The 15270-nt window shown below is 51.4% G+C and overlaps 1 protein-coding gene across 1 annotated transcript in view; it reads left to right on the top strand.

Annotated features, from left to right (window-relative positions):
• The first annotated feature begins 276 nt into the window (after positions 1–276).
• ZNF831 (zinc finger protein 831) overlaps positions 277–15270 on the top strand; it is a 58883-nt gene continuing 43889 nt past the window's right edge. The window contains exon 1 of the mRNA XM_033095445.1: positions 277–330. The gene's annotated coding sequence lies outside the window, so the exon portion shown is untranslated. The remainder of the gene's footprint in view (positions 331–15270) is intronic.

Below are 15270 nucleotides of genomic sequence, written 5' to 3'. Positions count from 1 at the left end.
GAGCTTCAGCAGGCAAAGCGTAGCGCCAGCGTCGGCCATTAAACCCGAACCCACACCAGGACAGGCTGCTCACCTACCCCCGGTGTCCCTCTGCCACCCACACCGGTGTCCCTCTGCCACCCACACTGCCCCGGCACCCCCGCCACCCGCCACCCCCCCACACACAATTTTTTTTTTTTTAATCTCCAGCACTCGGTTTCTCTAGAGAAGGCATAAAGAGAAGCAAAGGCAGAGATGGGACGAGCAGGGAGAAAGCTCCTGCCTCATCGGAGCCACCGGTTCTCGGGAGAACGCGGCAGCCCCCCCTGCCTGTGGACTGACCACTGAAAGGTGAGAGAGGTCTTTATGATTTCTTTATGCACCTGGAGGTCTGGGAGGCCAGGCCAGATGAAGGGACCTTAATCATTGAGCCTTGTCTGTTGCCTCCCGAGTGATTCTATCAGGCAAGCATGATGGATGCTCCCTGCCAAGCACACGCAGTCGTCTCTGACACAAGCCCCCACTCAGGTCCCTGCGAGAGCCTTTGAACCAGGGGGTGTCTAACGCCCCCTCCTCCACCTTCCAGCACAGCCTCCTGAGCCCGAGGTGTGGACTCAGGTCTGTTCCTGCCTTTGGTTTGACCTGTTGATTTCCAACTCAGGCTGCTGACCCTTCCTCCATGGAGTGAGCACTGACCCATTCCTTTGGGGCCATGTGGAATGGTTCTCCGTCCAAGGGGCTTTGGGAAACCTGTTTCCCCAGTGACCCCAAGCCCCGTAATCAGAAGCCATCAGACCCAGCTGTCCAGCTAATCTGTATGAAATAGGCTTCCTTCCCAGTAGAAATCAGCAAAGTTTAAAATAGAAGGGACCGTAGTTGGAAACAAAGCTGTAGAGTTCTGTGTATGATGCAACAGGCAGGAACATCTGCATGGAAAATATTAAGTACAAATGACACAGCTCCCGACCATGTGAGCCAGGAAAGGAAATGATTTCCTTGCTTATTAAGCATGTTTGTGGGTCGGAGGGAAGCCGAGTGGGGACATCTCTTCTGGAAGGTTTAAACCTGTCGACAAGAAGGAGAGAAATAAAACAGGAATAACAAAGATGGAGGTTAAGAAAAAAGGCCGTAATGCAATGTACGTGTAGAAGAGAAGCAGATAGAAAAGCTCCGAGTTCTGTGCAGTCAGGGATGAATCCGTTGGCATAGATCTATTTTTAGTTTCCAAGATCTGTTACATTTTGCCTGGCATTCATTAATGTCACAGGCATGTTTCATTCACAGGTTCTGAAGGCCCTTAGCATGTCACTCAAATGGGGAGGCGTCGACCCTGGTGGAGGGGCACCCCATGGTCCTGCGGGGTCTGGGCTGCGACACAAACACGGGTCCAGAATGTTCCGCTCTCTGGCCTTGCCCTCTCCGGGTGTATCCGTTAATCTCCTGGCTCCAGCGCTCGGGGGTCTGGCCACTGGCCAAGGGAGGATTGGATTGTTAGCTTTGTTTTTCAAAAAGGAAAGGCTGCACATGCTGAAATTAAAAAAAAAAAAAAGAAAAAGATGTTGGATCATGGCTTGAAATTAAAAAAATGGCGTTGGGGACAATTCCATCATCACAAAGAAGAAAAATGGGTCTCCTAATCTCCAAACAAGGCTGATTTGGACAAAGTAGGTTTCATAACCGGGGACGTCTTCCAAGGTAGGTTAGATTTCAGCAGGAACTAACTATGGGGCTGAGGTTGATCGGATGTTGGCTGAAATCGCGTGTGAGGCTAATTAACCCCCAAAGCCTGTCCACGTGTCAAAGCCATGGCTGTAAATATGGAGAGAATTTAAATGCAGGAGTTCTCATGAGCACGGCGCCGTGCTTCTCAAGGTGGTCACAGAATAGCAGCCGGCTTGAGCACTAGGCGAGAGAGAGAAACGCCAGGCCAAGTGGGAGTCGAACTGTTGGGACAACGGTTTTTGTACACTGGCAACAATTATTAGGTCAATAAGAAAGTATGACTATATCCGGGCCCCTAATTAGAAGACATGCCTTATACTCTCTTCTTCAGAATATTCCCCTAGTAGCTTAGAGTCGGACGGACTCACTGGCTACTCGTTCAGCGCCATTTATTGAGGCCCACGTGGAGTCTTCACTTACTTCCTGAGTCATTTCTGGTGGGTCTGTCCAAGACAAAGGCACGGACGTGTCTTGAGTGGGCGCGGGGAGTTCCCAAGGCACGTGGCTGGCCTCTCTGCTGAGAGGAGAAATACAAGGTGCGTGATTGCTGATGACCCTTGGCAAAGTCGATTTTCAGGTCCTCAAGGAGCACCCCTGAATGTCTGACGTCCTGAAGAAGAAAGGTCAGAACGACCCAGAGGGTGTGAGCGAGCAGGGCACTGACCTTGGGTGTTATGCCGGGAAGCTCAGTTATATCCTGTCGCCCAGACAGCTGCCTCAGGGACGCCAAGCCCACCCATCTCAACTACACGTGTCTGCATGAGTCTTGTTGGTAACATTCGTCCCCAGGGCCTCCTCAGCAGGCACTGGTGGATCGTTCTGGGCTGGGAACCCCTGTGTTCAGCCCTGGCATGGGGCCATGAAGGAGAGCCAGGCACGGTGACGAGACTCTCTGGCCCCTTCCAGACCAGCCATGTCTGTGGTCACAAATGTACAAGGTGGGCGTCCATCGTGGCACATCAGATAGCGCCAGTGGCTTTCAGGTTCTTGTCCTGTTTGAGACCTGACGAGAGGATTCAAAAATCAAGTGAAAGCTTCCTCTGGTGCCCCAAATCTTCAGTAATTTTGCTGCTTTGTGATTTATTTATTTATTTATTTATTTATTTATTTATTTATTTATTTATTTTAATGCACATGGAGTTCTGACCTGCAAGACAAGATGGAGGGATTTGAATCACAGAGACCCGTCTCGATGGTAGTCAAAGTTCTGATCAGAGAAGGTCCTACTGGTGCCCAGGGCTGCACCAAGGAGGAGGGGCTCACCTGCCTTTCTTTATTTCATCCTTGCAACGGCCCGGTGAGGCTGGCACTGTCTCCACCACCACTTCAGGGGGGAGGAAACTGAGCCTTATATATTTTATTTGTCACACTTCATCTTAAAAATATAAATTTTTGCATTGTACTCTTAGTATAGCCATTGGCCTTACTATAAAATAACACTTGCCCCTGAAAAAAAAAAATCTTGATGGAAACCTGTCCCTCCTGGGTGAGGTACATGTTTACCTGTACCGTTAGTAGGTGCACTCCTGTGGCACTCTGCCCGTTCCGGAAGTACACGCATCCCAGCGGAAAAGCCGGGGCGTAGCCCATGGAAGGGACAGACCACACAGCCCCGAGCACAGGGAGGATGCCTTCCGTGTAGGTTTAGTGCTGAGCCTTCTGTGTCTGATGGTGACTCCGGCCAGTGCCCCCCGAGCTCCGTGCCATCCCTGCATAAAGAAGGAATCAGGCACATTGCTACATCGGCATTCTGCAAAGGATCCCAGTTGACTGGGGTGCGATGGGGAAGCTCTGCAAATGGTGGGGGACGGGGCCTCTCCAGGGAGCCCCCAGAGCTGGGCCCTGACTCCCAAGCAGCCCTTGGCCACAGGCCCTCCCTGCCGCCTCTCCTCTTCCTCTGCGAACTGCCACGGGCCTCACATCCTGACAGGAGCCCTAGAAACAGGCCCTGTTGATGAAAACACACGTAGCCTTCACCACAGGAAACGCGGCCTCACGTTCGCAGTGATAACCACCAGGCTCCTCACAGAAGCCAAAGAGGGATGGATTTGAGACTTTTCACTAAATTAGGAAACACATGTTCTCCCTCCCTCGCTCCCTCTCTCCCCTCAGCCGCTCTCAGTTCACCTCACATGTAACCTCTGCCCTCCTTTCCTATCCCACATTGGGAAGCTGGGCGTTTAGGAAACCAAGTCCGTGCTCCTTTGGGCTTCGGTAGAAGCTGTGAGAAAACAGGATATTAGTAATGATGGAAGCCAACGGGCCTCAGGCCCCAGGTAGGGTTGTCAGATAAAACACAGGACGCCCAGTTAGAATTTGAATTCCAGGTATGCAACAAATACTCTCTTGGTATAAGCGTGTCCCAAATATGGCACAGGACACACTTATACGAGCACATTATTCATTGTTTCTTTGAGTTCTCATTGAACTAGGCATCCTGTAATTTTTATGTATTTGCTACAATGAGTAACCGGCACACAGGGGACCCACCACGCAAGACTCAGAGCTTCATCTGGAACATCTCCCTCCCTCCAGGCTTGCTTTCTGGCCCTGTGACAATAAAAAAATAAAGCAGCCTTGATAATAATAAGTCCAGCGGGCCCTCAGCCCTGGGCGCCCACTGACATGTTACGTGCGGGTAAGTTCTGCCCAGTGGAGGCGTGTTGTTATTCATCGTCCAGGGGAGAAACTGAGGCCAGGGAGCTGGCGTGACTCAGGGTGCTCAGTCAGCTGCGGCCTGTCTCACTGAATAGGACTTTCTGGCAGTGGGTGGGGAAGCAGCTTGCGCGCTGGGAAAGCAGGCTTCAGAGGAGCAGTAATAACAGGTTAGCTTGGAAGTGCTCTGTGCAGAGATGGGAATGGCTGTGTCAACACATGCAAATCATATGCAAATACACTTGGCCCACAGCAGACTGCACTACCTGGATGGGAGATGCGTGAGCATAGTCCTCAGCCCTGGGTTTCCGGCAGGGGCAGGTGTCCCTGACTGAGCACGCTGGGCCCCAGAGAGGTTCACGTTCCCGGCTTGCACGTGGGCTGGGGCGGGAGGCGTGTGTGTGCGTGTGAGCAAGTGCGCACACGTGCTTTCTTGGCTGGGTGAAGATTCGGGGGGGGCTGGTGTGGAGGTGGACGTGTGAGGCTGGGGGAGGGTGTCGACATGTTCATGACTTGCCACCTTGATCTGTGCACCCCCAGCCAGCCACATGGCTCCGGTGTCCTGGGATAACCCTCCCGAGGCACTTCTGGCATCTCTCTCTGCCGAGGAAGAGGCAGCCCCTTTCCCCGGGGTATCCTTCTGCTGAGCAGCCTGGGGTTGGAGCCACTCCCATGGCCAAGATGCTCTCTCCTCTCCTCTCCCTCATTGCCTCCCACCAGACCTCCATATCTTAGCTTGAGTCTCAGGTCCTCAGGAAAGCCTTCTTGCATGCCCACTCCCTGATGGCTCCGATTCCCTAGTACTCGTCGCAATTATAATTAAACTATTGAATGTGGCTCTCACCTTGGAAGATCTTAGCATCCAGGAAACCAAGCTAACTCCATTACTGTGCGAGGATGCTAAGGTACACTCCAGAAAGAGCCGCAGAGAACGTGCTGCTGAAGGTCAAGGTGGAGGGGATACCTCCATCTGGGGGGACCACGGGGGCTATTGTTAGGGGGCAGTGCTAGGGTCTGCCTTGATGGACAGTAGGCTCTGGGCAGGAAGGGCGCTCTAGCTGAGGGAGCAACGTAAGCAATAGTATGGGTGGAAGGTACATCCATTTGCCCACCATGCCGGGCAGTGGGCTCGGAGCTGATGACAAGGTAGAAAGGTCCCTGACCTATGGGGCTTGCAAGTAATGATACATTTAATAGTGTGGTTCCTGCAGAGCCCCTGACACGGCAGGAGCAGGAGCATAAGGAACTGAAAGGCCAGTGTTGTGTGGCCTCCCGGGGAGCAGAAACAAGAAGTGGGGTGTGGGGAGGTGGCAGAGGCCAGTGCCCACAAGGTCTTGCAGGCAGAGGAGATCACTTAAGAGCTGGGACCACTGAGGGCTTATAACTAGAGTGGGCTGTGCAGATGTACCTTCATTATGGCTGAAGAATGGATTTGTAAGAGGCAAGGCTGAAGGTAGATCACTGGACTTTTGTGAGTTGTGACCCGTACAATTCGATCAAAACTCCGCTTGGCTACCACCACCACCACCCCTGGCCCAATGGGCTCAGTGGCTATTTAGCAGCGGAACAGGGTCTCATCAGACCCTGTTCCCAAGTCCCCCTGTTTTCCGCCTGGCTTCCCCACCGCCTTCCTTTGGACAACACGTGCCTTGGCTCCTGGCCCACACTCTCTGAGTTCTTCCTCTCTGAGCCAAGTTCTGCATAACTGGACCCAAAGAGAACAGGAAGAAGTCACAGATAGGAAGCATGCTTAAGAACCACTGCCAGACTGCTGAGAAGGTCAGGGCCTGGTTTCTGTTTGGCCCTCCTTACTGGGCCGTGCACGTCTTCATGGGCTGGGCTCCCTGGGGGAGCAGAAGGCTTGGCAGGACGAGCAGATTGCTTCCCAGTGGAGCAAGCTCCAAGGTGAAGTGCTTAATTGTTCTGGCCGCTGCCCAGGCCGCCTGGGTCTCCCAGCTGCCAAGACCTGATCGGGAGGCTGGATGAACACATTTGACAGTCCCAAGGGCCCACCAGCACACCCCCAGAAGGGCGTGTCAGAGGTATGGTGTCCCCACCATGCTGAGTCACGGAGGGACTAGGACCCACGAATGCTTTGGCCAGCCTGGCCTCGGAGAGGGCATTCCTGCTTTGCTACTTCGTGCGGAGGCGAACTTTTCCTTTGAAAAAGTCACAGGCGACTTTTATTCTGACATGCATAACTAAGGGGCTCCATTCCACAGCCCCTTACCCAGGACCTACTTGGAGCTCAGCTAAGAGAGCTAGATTTTTGTCCCTGTCTTTGAGGAGTGCATGGTCTCGTGAGACAGACTGACACACACACAGGTCATTGCAATACCCTGTCTCAGGTGCATGAGGAAGAAGGGGCGCGCTGCCACGGGACCCTGGAGGTGGAGGACGTCCCCGCGTCCTGGGCGCATTGGGTCATAGACTCATTCCTTGCTTGGATTTCTTTGGCACTGGGGCTAGAACCACCACCCACAGCAATACTTACCAAATTTATTCTTTCTTTTCCCATCCACTTTCTCTCATCAGTGTCCCTCTTCTTCAGACTCTGTGCAAAGTTCCTTCTTCTGTTCTGCCCCTGGTATTTTTCGGTTGCTTTCCCTACCTCCGTGCCGTGGTGGATGCTACTTAGAATAAAAGCTGTCCTGTGGCCTGAAAAGCTCTGTGTCATTTGTCCTCTCCACGCCCTGTGGCCTCGTCTCCTAGCACTTTCCTCTTCACCACTCCTCTGCATACCCCTTAGTCTTCTGCTGGTTTTACCTTGACAGGTGAGGCCTCACCCCAGGGCCTTTGTACTTACTGCTTCCTCTGTCTGGAACCTCTTGTCCTTGGGTTTCCCTATGGCTGAATCTGTCTTTAATTTCAGGTCTCTCCTCAGCGATGCCTCCTTCCCTTCTGTCGTCACTTGTCATCACTTGTCATCCATTTTTCTTTCTTCTTCACACGTATCTCTACCTGAAGTTTCCTTACTCATTCATGTGTTTTCCTGTTTATGATTTTCTCTCTCACTAAAATATCAGTCCCATGAGGGTAAGGACCGTCTCTGTCTTACTGTCCCCTAATCCTCTGACTTAGAAGAGAGCTTGGAAGCTGGTTGGCACTCAAGAAATATTTGGTAGACAGGTAACTGTTGAATGTAATTTCCCTGACAGCTGGTGGTGGTGGTGGTGGGGTGGCCTCTCCTTCCATTGCTTTTCTCATTAGTATCTATTTGATTGTCTTTTGTCCTTATTTTCTCCCCAATTATCTTGATTATGTATCACATAAAAGACTATAGAACCATCTAGTGAAGACAAAACACTCTCAAGGCATGGGAAGTGAAGGAGCTCATTGGGAAGCTCTGGTTTCGGTGGGTGGGAAAGCAGAGGGGCTGGCACACGTGTGCGTCAGTATTCTCATCTGCACAGCTGTACATATGTCCACGTATGTTTGCACGTATGTGCATAGAACACAGTGACAAAAACAGTGGCAGCCACAGTTTGGTGTTGTGGGTAATTGCATGGGTTCTGGTGAGAGGTGGGCTCTGGTCCCGCCTCTATGACCTTGAAAGTGTGGGGGTGGCACACCGGTTTTAACTTCTGCGCTGAATCTCGTTGGGCATGATTTCCAGGAGGTCCAGGTGAAGAGGCTTTGGTGCCAGCTCTGTGGGGGGCACTGCCATGGGTCCCGGAAGGGGAAGGGACGTGTTAGATCGCCCGGAAGTACTTTTGCCTCTAAATCCCATGAGCCCTTATCCTTTGGGAATGGGGAGAGATGAGATGGGGACCCGGAGCGAAGGGGCAAATTCCCCTTCATTGGGACGACTTCATCTTCAGAGTCTGGTTTTGAGAGATGTGCTAGGAAACCCCTCCTGGAGGGTATGAAGCGATGGTCAACCTGCAGAATGGATGTGTGAGGTGTGCGTTTTTCCTGGCGCTCAACCAAAGACCCTGAAATGCCCAGCATTTAAAAACAAGTCCCACGGAGAGCTGGAGATGGCTGTGCTTGTGCTGCGGGAAGGGTGACACCCATGTCAGCCTCGCTCTTCCCTCTGGGTGCAGATGGGACTCTGAACTCTGCCTTTGGAGGGAAACTGGGTGGCTTACAACCGGAGCTCTGCTCCCTTCTATAAAGGGCTTGGGGGCCTTACCATAAGAACACAGCCAAGGACAAGACAGTGGGAGATAAAGCCAGAGTGTGAGATCAGAGGCCCCCAAAAGGAAGAGAAACTACATCTCTGAGAAGGGCCGGGGGGCTCAGCTTGGGACTTGGGCTTACAGAACAATCATCGTTTGGTTTCACAAGGACAAAAGGATTCTTGGCTGAAGAAGCAGCTGGCAGAGGCTAATATACAAATCTGTGTTTTAATCTGTTTATTGAAACATTTAAACATATTGTTTTCGTAAATACATCCAAAAGATGCTGATTAGCCTGTCTCCCAAGTGGTGGTAGGGGGTGGGGTCCCAGCCCTGCCATTTTGTTCTCCATCTGGGCCTGTGAACTCTTCCCTTTGAAAAACAAAAACAAAAACAAACTCCTTATATAAGAAACTTTTGAGCGTGGGAGGAGGGGGGTAACCAGTTTTTCTTGTTACCGCTGAAAGAAATGTCAGGCTTTTTCTTTCTGGCCTAAAAAATTAATCTCCAAAAGCAGTGGGTGATGCCAACAGAATCACTTCAGGTGCTGAAAGTGATTTCATTTTTACACTCGGGGGTGAGAAGTCTGGTGGCCGAGTGCTCAGGAACCACCATCACGTCTTCCTAAATAGGGACACACTTGTAGGGGAACCAGAGGCCCTGCCTCCCCCTTGCTGTTTGTCTGTCACTCAGGCACTTGCTTTCTATGTGGCTCTGTGAGACTGCAGCCAGGGGCACGGGGTTGGGAGAACTGCACAGGCAATGCCGGTGGGAGAGCACCGTGGGTGATGGGCCCTGCCAGGCTTCACACCTCCCCGCCACGTGTCAGTCACGGCCCCGGAAGCCAGGAGCCAGCCTGATGGAGCCATCTCCACCAGCGTGATGGGAGCTGCTCTGGAAAGGGTCGGAGTGGCAGGGCGGGGGGGGGGGGCGTTTATCTCCCAACAGCCTTTGCTGCACAGGGAGAAGGAATGAGGACCATTCTGGAGAAACGAACTTGTGAGTCAGAGGGACGTCCTCTTGGTGACCTTCTGCCTTCTACTCACTGAGCCACTGGCCATGGCACCGGGCATCTTTCTGCTCCCTCACTCAGCCCTCCCCAGAGAGTTTGGGCCAGAGACACCCAACCAAACTCAGCCCGTCCTGGTGTCAGAAGAATCCGAAGGACTGACTCAGGAGGTGGTCTGTCATTTCCTAAGGACTATTATCAGACCCCCAGTGGTACTTCTTTAAAAAAAAAAAACTTTTTTTAAAACTTCTTTAACTTTAGGTGGGCCTTTTTCTTTCTTTTGAATAAACTTTCCCTTTTGGAGTTCTTTTAGGTTTACAGGAAAGTTGCAAAGTTAGCACAGGGCGTCCCCGTACCCATTCCCCCGGGTGTGACCCGAGCGTGGGGCATTTGTCATGACTGGTCCTCAGCGGTGCCTGAACCCCAGACTTTATCTGGATTGCAACAGTACTTCTCTGAGGGTTCTCTTTCTCCTCTAGTACCCAAATCAGGTGGTATCTTTTGATAACACTTTTTACAAAAGTTAATACTTAGGGAGTTATTTTAACGGCTGTTACAAAAAGACATTATGACCGCGTCAACCGTGATTACAGCTTGGGGCAAATTGAGTGACAAGAGCAAGTCAACGTGAAGAAATACCTTACAAATATCAGTGAAGGTGACACGCAGCTTGGTGACGAGGAACAAGGCACGCTGTGTCCAGCCCCTTTCCTTCACAGCCCCAGTGAAGGGAAGGGCGGTGCTCAGCGTCCCCCCAAAGCCAGTCACAAAGGCCTGGCGGGGGCCGGGATGGGACTTCCACAAACCAACAGCGCCTCTCTCCTGAGCGGAAGGAAGGAAGAAGGAGGTGGAGGAAACGCTCGGTGGAAATAAAGTTTCCATTTCAATTATTCAACTGATCCTTGACCCCCATTACCAGGGATAATCAAAAACTGGCTGGATGCATCATGTTTTAAATAAAAACATGGTTTAAGTGGCTCTGAGGACGTGCAGACGGATAATTGCATGGGGCACTTGTGCAATTACACTTTGGGGAGGGGGGAGCTTTTCTGTCTGCACAAAATGAGAACAGCCACCAGTACAGTGTCACCTGTCTGTGGGGTGCGCCTTTCTTCAGGGCTCCAACAGGTTCAAGCTCATTGCTCATCACACGTGGATGACAATCGGGAGAGCGTGAGGAGGAGCCAACTGAGCCTGAATTGGGAACTGGCTCAAACGAAAATCTGAGTGTGAGCTCCCAAGGGACAGCGGTGTCCAGCCCCAGAGGGGGCCAGGTCCCGCTGCCTCCCTGTCCCCACCCCTACCCCCACTCCCACCCCCACCCCCAAGTCCCTGAGTTTGATTAGAGGCCGAAGTTGGGCACTGATGAGGTTTGCCAGGTCAGGAAGGTCCCACCTGGTTTGTGAGTTTGTCGGTCTCTCAATGAAAGGTCTGGGTTCGCTCAGGGAGTGAAGAATCTGATAGTTTTGTCACTCAGCAGATGTTGACTGAGGGCTGATTCTGTGCCCAGCACTGAGCCCACCATGTGGTGGGGACAGAGAGGAATGCCTGAGCAGTCACCGTGACGTACGGACAGCTAACCTGAGACGGGGTGGACATGCAGAACGAGAGCCATGCTCCGAGCATCCATCTCAGAGAGTCGCCCGAGGAGGGGTGGCAGGCTGTCTTGACTGGTCTTGCCCCGTCTTGGTCCTTCACCAGTTGTGTCCATGGTGTATACAAGAGTGTTGAAGCAAAGACACAAGCGAACTTATCTACCCGTTGTCATTTATTTATTTAACATACGTTGGGGACCATGACGCTGTGCTAGACTCAGTTCGGTGCTTTGAAGAGGGCCACTGGAGGTGGGGGGAAGGGAATAAAGGCAGGCAGCAGGATGTGGGCACAGGGACAGCCCCTGGGGACATGCCAGAGAGACTTGTCTTGCAGTCACTATCGATTTGACTCATCTGAGGCATTGAGGAGCGCTTAGTGCCCTGCTTGCTGGGGAGGCTGCACCAGGTCGTTGGGCCCCAAGCTTCCTGCTCAGGCTCATCACAGCCTTAGCCCTGGGTGAGCCAGGTGGCTGCACTTGAACTTGGCTGCAGCCAGCCCCTCTCCCTGTGGCTCTCTGCCACATGACTGCACGTTGGGGGACTGGGGAAGGTCCCTTGGACTGAATCCCAAAGGCAGAGGTTCATTGAGCTCCCGTGGCCACGGCTGTCTCTGCAGGAATGTGTGTTGCTGGGATGAAGGGACATGCGGCATGGCCCCTGGACCCCGCTGTTCCTCTCACCTGGTCTCACATGGACACACAGAATGTCTGACGTCTTCTCCTGGTTCTGCTGCTTTTTCTTTGAAATAGCTTTGTTTTAAAGAACAGTCACTGCAGGCTGCAATTCTGCCAAATGAGCCTTGCTTTTGGCAAGGGAGCGGTAATACCGTTTTTGTTTGTTTCCTTGGGAATACAAGGCCCGAGAAAGCGAGTTCACCATTCTTTGAAAATGACTTTTTCTGTGGTGACTATTGCCACATGCTTAACTCATTGGTTATCTGTTGCATGCTCTGGAGAGTTGAATTACATCATGGTGCTAAGAAAAATTGGAAGGGGAGCGATTTATTTATTATATTGAGATATAACTCACATACTATAACGTTTACTGGTCTTTAGTACACACACAGAGTTGTGCAGTCATTGCTATTATCTCATTGCACAACATCTTCTACGCCCCCAAAACAAACTCGCACCCATTAGCACTCACTGCCTTCCCTCCCCGGTACAGGCTTCTTGTCTGTATAGATTTGCTGCTCCTGGACATTTCAGATAAGTGGCCTCGTACAGTAGTGGCCTTTGTGTCTGGCGTCTTCACTTACCACCATGCTGTCAGGGTTCCTCTACGCTGTAGCATGGATCGGCACTTCATTCCTTTTTATGACCTAATGATAGTCCATTGTATGAATATCGCATTTTGTGTATCCATTCACCTGCCGATATATTTATTTTTAATCAACTCCAAAGGTGATTTATTTTTAAGTAGTTCTCGTAGAGGTAACTTTTTCATTAATTTATCTTAATGAAGGGCATTCAGACTGCAACTGGGGAGAAAAAAGGCAAATCCAGGTCTTTTTAGGATATAGGGACAATTTTGTGTCTGAGGACTTCCTCAGTTAAGCCTGGGAACCACCTGGCCCTGCCCCCTGAGGGAGCCTCATTCACCCCTTTTTGCTGTAGCCTCTCTTTTTCCATAGACCTCTGCTCCTGAGGTCTGCTCCTGAGCCTTCCAGCTTTCAGGCTTCTGGGGGTTCTCCCCCACTCCAGGGGAAGGCCCATCTCTCCAGCATGAGTGTGGGTGTTTCGTTGGCTGGTACCAACCTGAGTTTCTAGTATCCCCCTCTCTCTCCCCAGGTCCATGGTTGCCTCATGGCCCTGTCCCTTTCAGGGGCAGTGGAGCCTCACAAGTCTTCACATTTCGTACATTTTCAGGCCTCCCTAGCTTACCTCTTGCTGCTGCTTCTGCCCGTCAGACTCTTGTGCATCCTGCAATGCCCTGCTCATCTGTCATTTCCTCCAGGAAGGCTCCCCAAACCCTCTTCTCCTGGGCTCCCATAATGCTGTGTTTATATGTTTCATGCCTGGGATGGCTCTTGTCATATTTAACAGCGAGAGAGGTGCAAGTATCTATATATCAGAATGGATGCCAGTGTCAGGGCCTGGTAGGCATTTACTCCTTGACAGCTGGGTTCTGAGGGTCCCTGGGGAGGGGAAGGGACCCTGGAGGTGAATTGTGTTCCACATGCCAGTGGGTGGAGGCCCACTCACATGGGCGAGTTGCGTGACCGCTGGCTCTGCATCTATCTCTCGTCCACTCTCAGCTGCATGCTCCCTGAGGCCTCTTGTGCGTAGCGGTTTGCACAGCCAGCGAGGTGCATGCCCACTGATGTGGGGGCAGGGGGAGTGGAGCCACGTGAGTCTGCATAACTGGATTCTTCCAAAGCTCAGCTCACTGCGCCGTGTGAAACCCCCCGCCCCAAACCCAATCTAGCTAACATGAGGCTTAGACCCACGACCAGCTGGGTATCACTGATGGCAAAGTGGGGCGAGGGAGCCTCCCTCTCCCTGGTGAAAAACGGCACATTTCAGAGCATCGGGAAACTGGCTGAAAGAAGCTAACACACCACCACTGTGTGTGGTCAGCTTCACATCTGGTGCCCGTCCGTCTCACTCCAAACGCGTTTCTTGCCATTAGCTCCTGTTCTGAGTTAGAGACCCGTTTTGCCTCTCAGCCTCCCTCATTTAGAATAATTGTGTTTTTCACTCTCCATCACTCCTTCGGAAGTCAGAAACAGCAGGGCTAGGACTCGCGTGGCGAGAGAGAGGGACTCACTGAAGGAGCAGAATTTAAGGGGCACCCAAAGCTCAGTCATCAACTTCATAGTTTAGAGTAGTATCTTAAATATGAAAATTAAGGCAAACAGTTCCATATTGAAGCAAATGTCAAAATTTTGAATACAGAGAGCCTCACAGAGAGCCTGTGGGGCCTCCCGCCGTCATCAGCTGCAATGGAGGTGGGTGCTCCCTCTGGGCCCCCAGGAACATCCAGGCTTTCACGGGGAGGCTCTGCAGACGCTCCTAACCCCGTGACCAGGAAAATGACCAGACCGGCTCCAGTTCTTACGAGCCTGCACAGAACAACTTCAACGTGCGTGCAGTGGGTTGCACACCTCCATTCCCAGGCAGAGGTCTGTTTACGGGGTTTTAGATCCGTAGTTAAGTCACACTTATGCCAAAGCCACGAGCTGTGGCTCGAAGCTGTTCCCCTCTCTGCATCTATCTCTTCCTGTTTTCAAAGGGTTCCGACTGCGACATTAAGTAATGTATAGACAATCATTGACTTCCTATTTCTGAGCCAGTTCAGGCTTCATCTCTGTTGAGTCCCCTCCGGGTTGCTCAGAACGGTGCCTGTCTCAGTTCGAGACGGAATTGACTCAAAGGCCAAGCCATGGAAGGCCACCCTCTTTCCTTGTATTTCCTAAGATGCCTGGAGCATGTCTCTGTCCCCTGAGATGCTGCCTGCGCATTGGGAACCAGTGGAGGATGCCTAAGTCACCTTCTCAGCTAAGAGTCGCGAACTCCCTACACAGGCAGGGAGGAGGGCACGGAGCACCCCCTCTCTCCAGGTGGCAGCCACCTGTCTTCCCCGGACCTTGCGATGTCTTCTCAGTTTCAGGCCAGGCCATTTGTGTTTCAATCAGAGCATCACCGGCTGAAAATACATCTCTCTTCATAAAGGTATGTAACATGCTGTATGAGACAGGCATATAGAAGATGTCAGTTTAAAAAAAAAAAGCAAACTCTTTTTTACCCTATCTTCTGAATGATATATTTATCTTCAAGTGCGCAGTTAGCAAGAAAATGCTACGTAAAACTGGGTCTGAGCCAGTTTCGTAATTCTCTTGTGTGCTTAACACCACGGTTGGTTTTTGTCAAAATATTTACCGCAATTCATAATGGCTGTCAGAAACCAGGTCCACAAACCACGTTGTACTAAACATAAAAACAAGCTGTAAGAAAATTTGGTGCTTTGTAAGCAGTGTTCTGTTGTGATGATGTACCTAACTAAATCGAAGGTGAACATTTGTTAGAAACATCAATTATGTCAGCCCAAGAGTTGGGAAAGCGAAATGCACAGTATAATCTAAATATCAAGGTATTTGATAGAGATATTATTTATAGCGGTCCCATTTACCAACCACCCAAGGGTAGCATTTTTCAATGAGATTTATAAGGGACCATGGAGTCTGGAC

Source organism: Rhinolophus ferrumequinum, chromosome 23 (genome assembly GCF_004115265.2).
Source record: "Rhinolophus ferrumequinum isolate MPI-CBG mRhiFer1 chromosome 23, mRhiFer1_v1.p, whole genome shotgun sequence".
Lineage (NCBI taxonomy): Eukaryota > Metazoa > Chordata > Mammalia > Chiroptera > Rhinolophidae > Rhinolophus > Rhinolophus ferrumequinum.
This window is presented reverse-complemented; position numbering and strand designations above follow the sequence as displayed.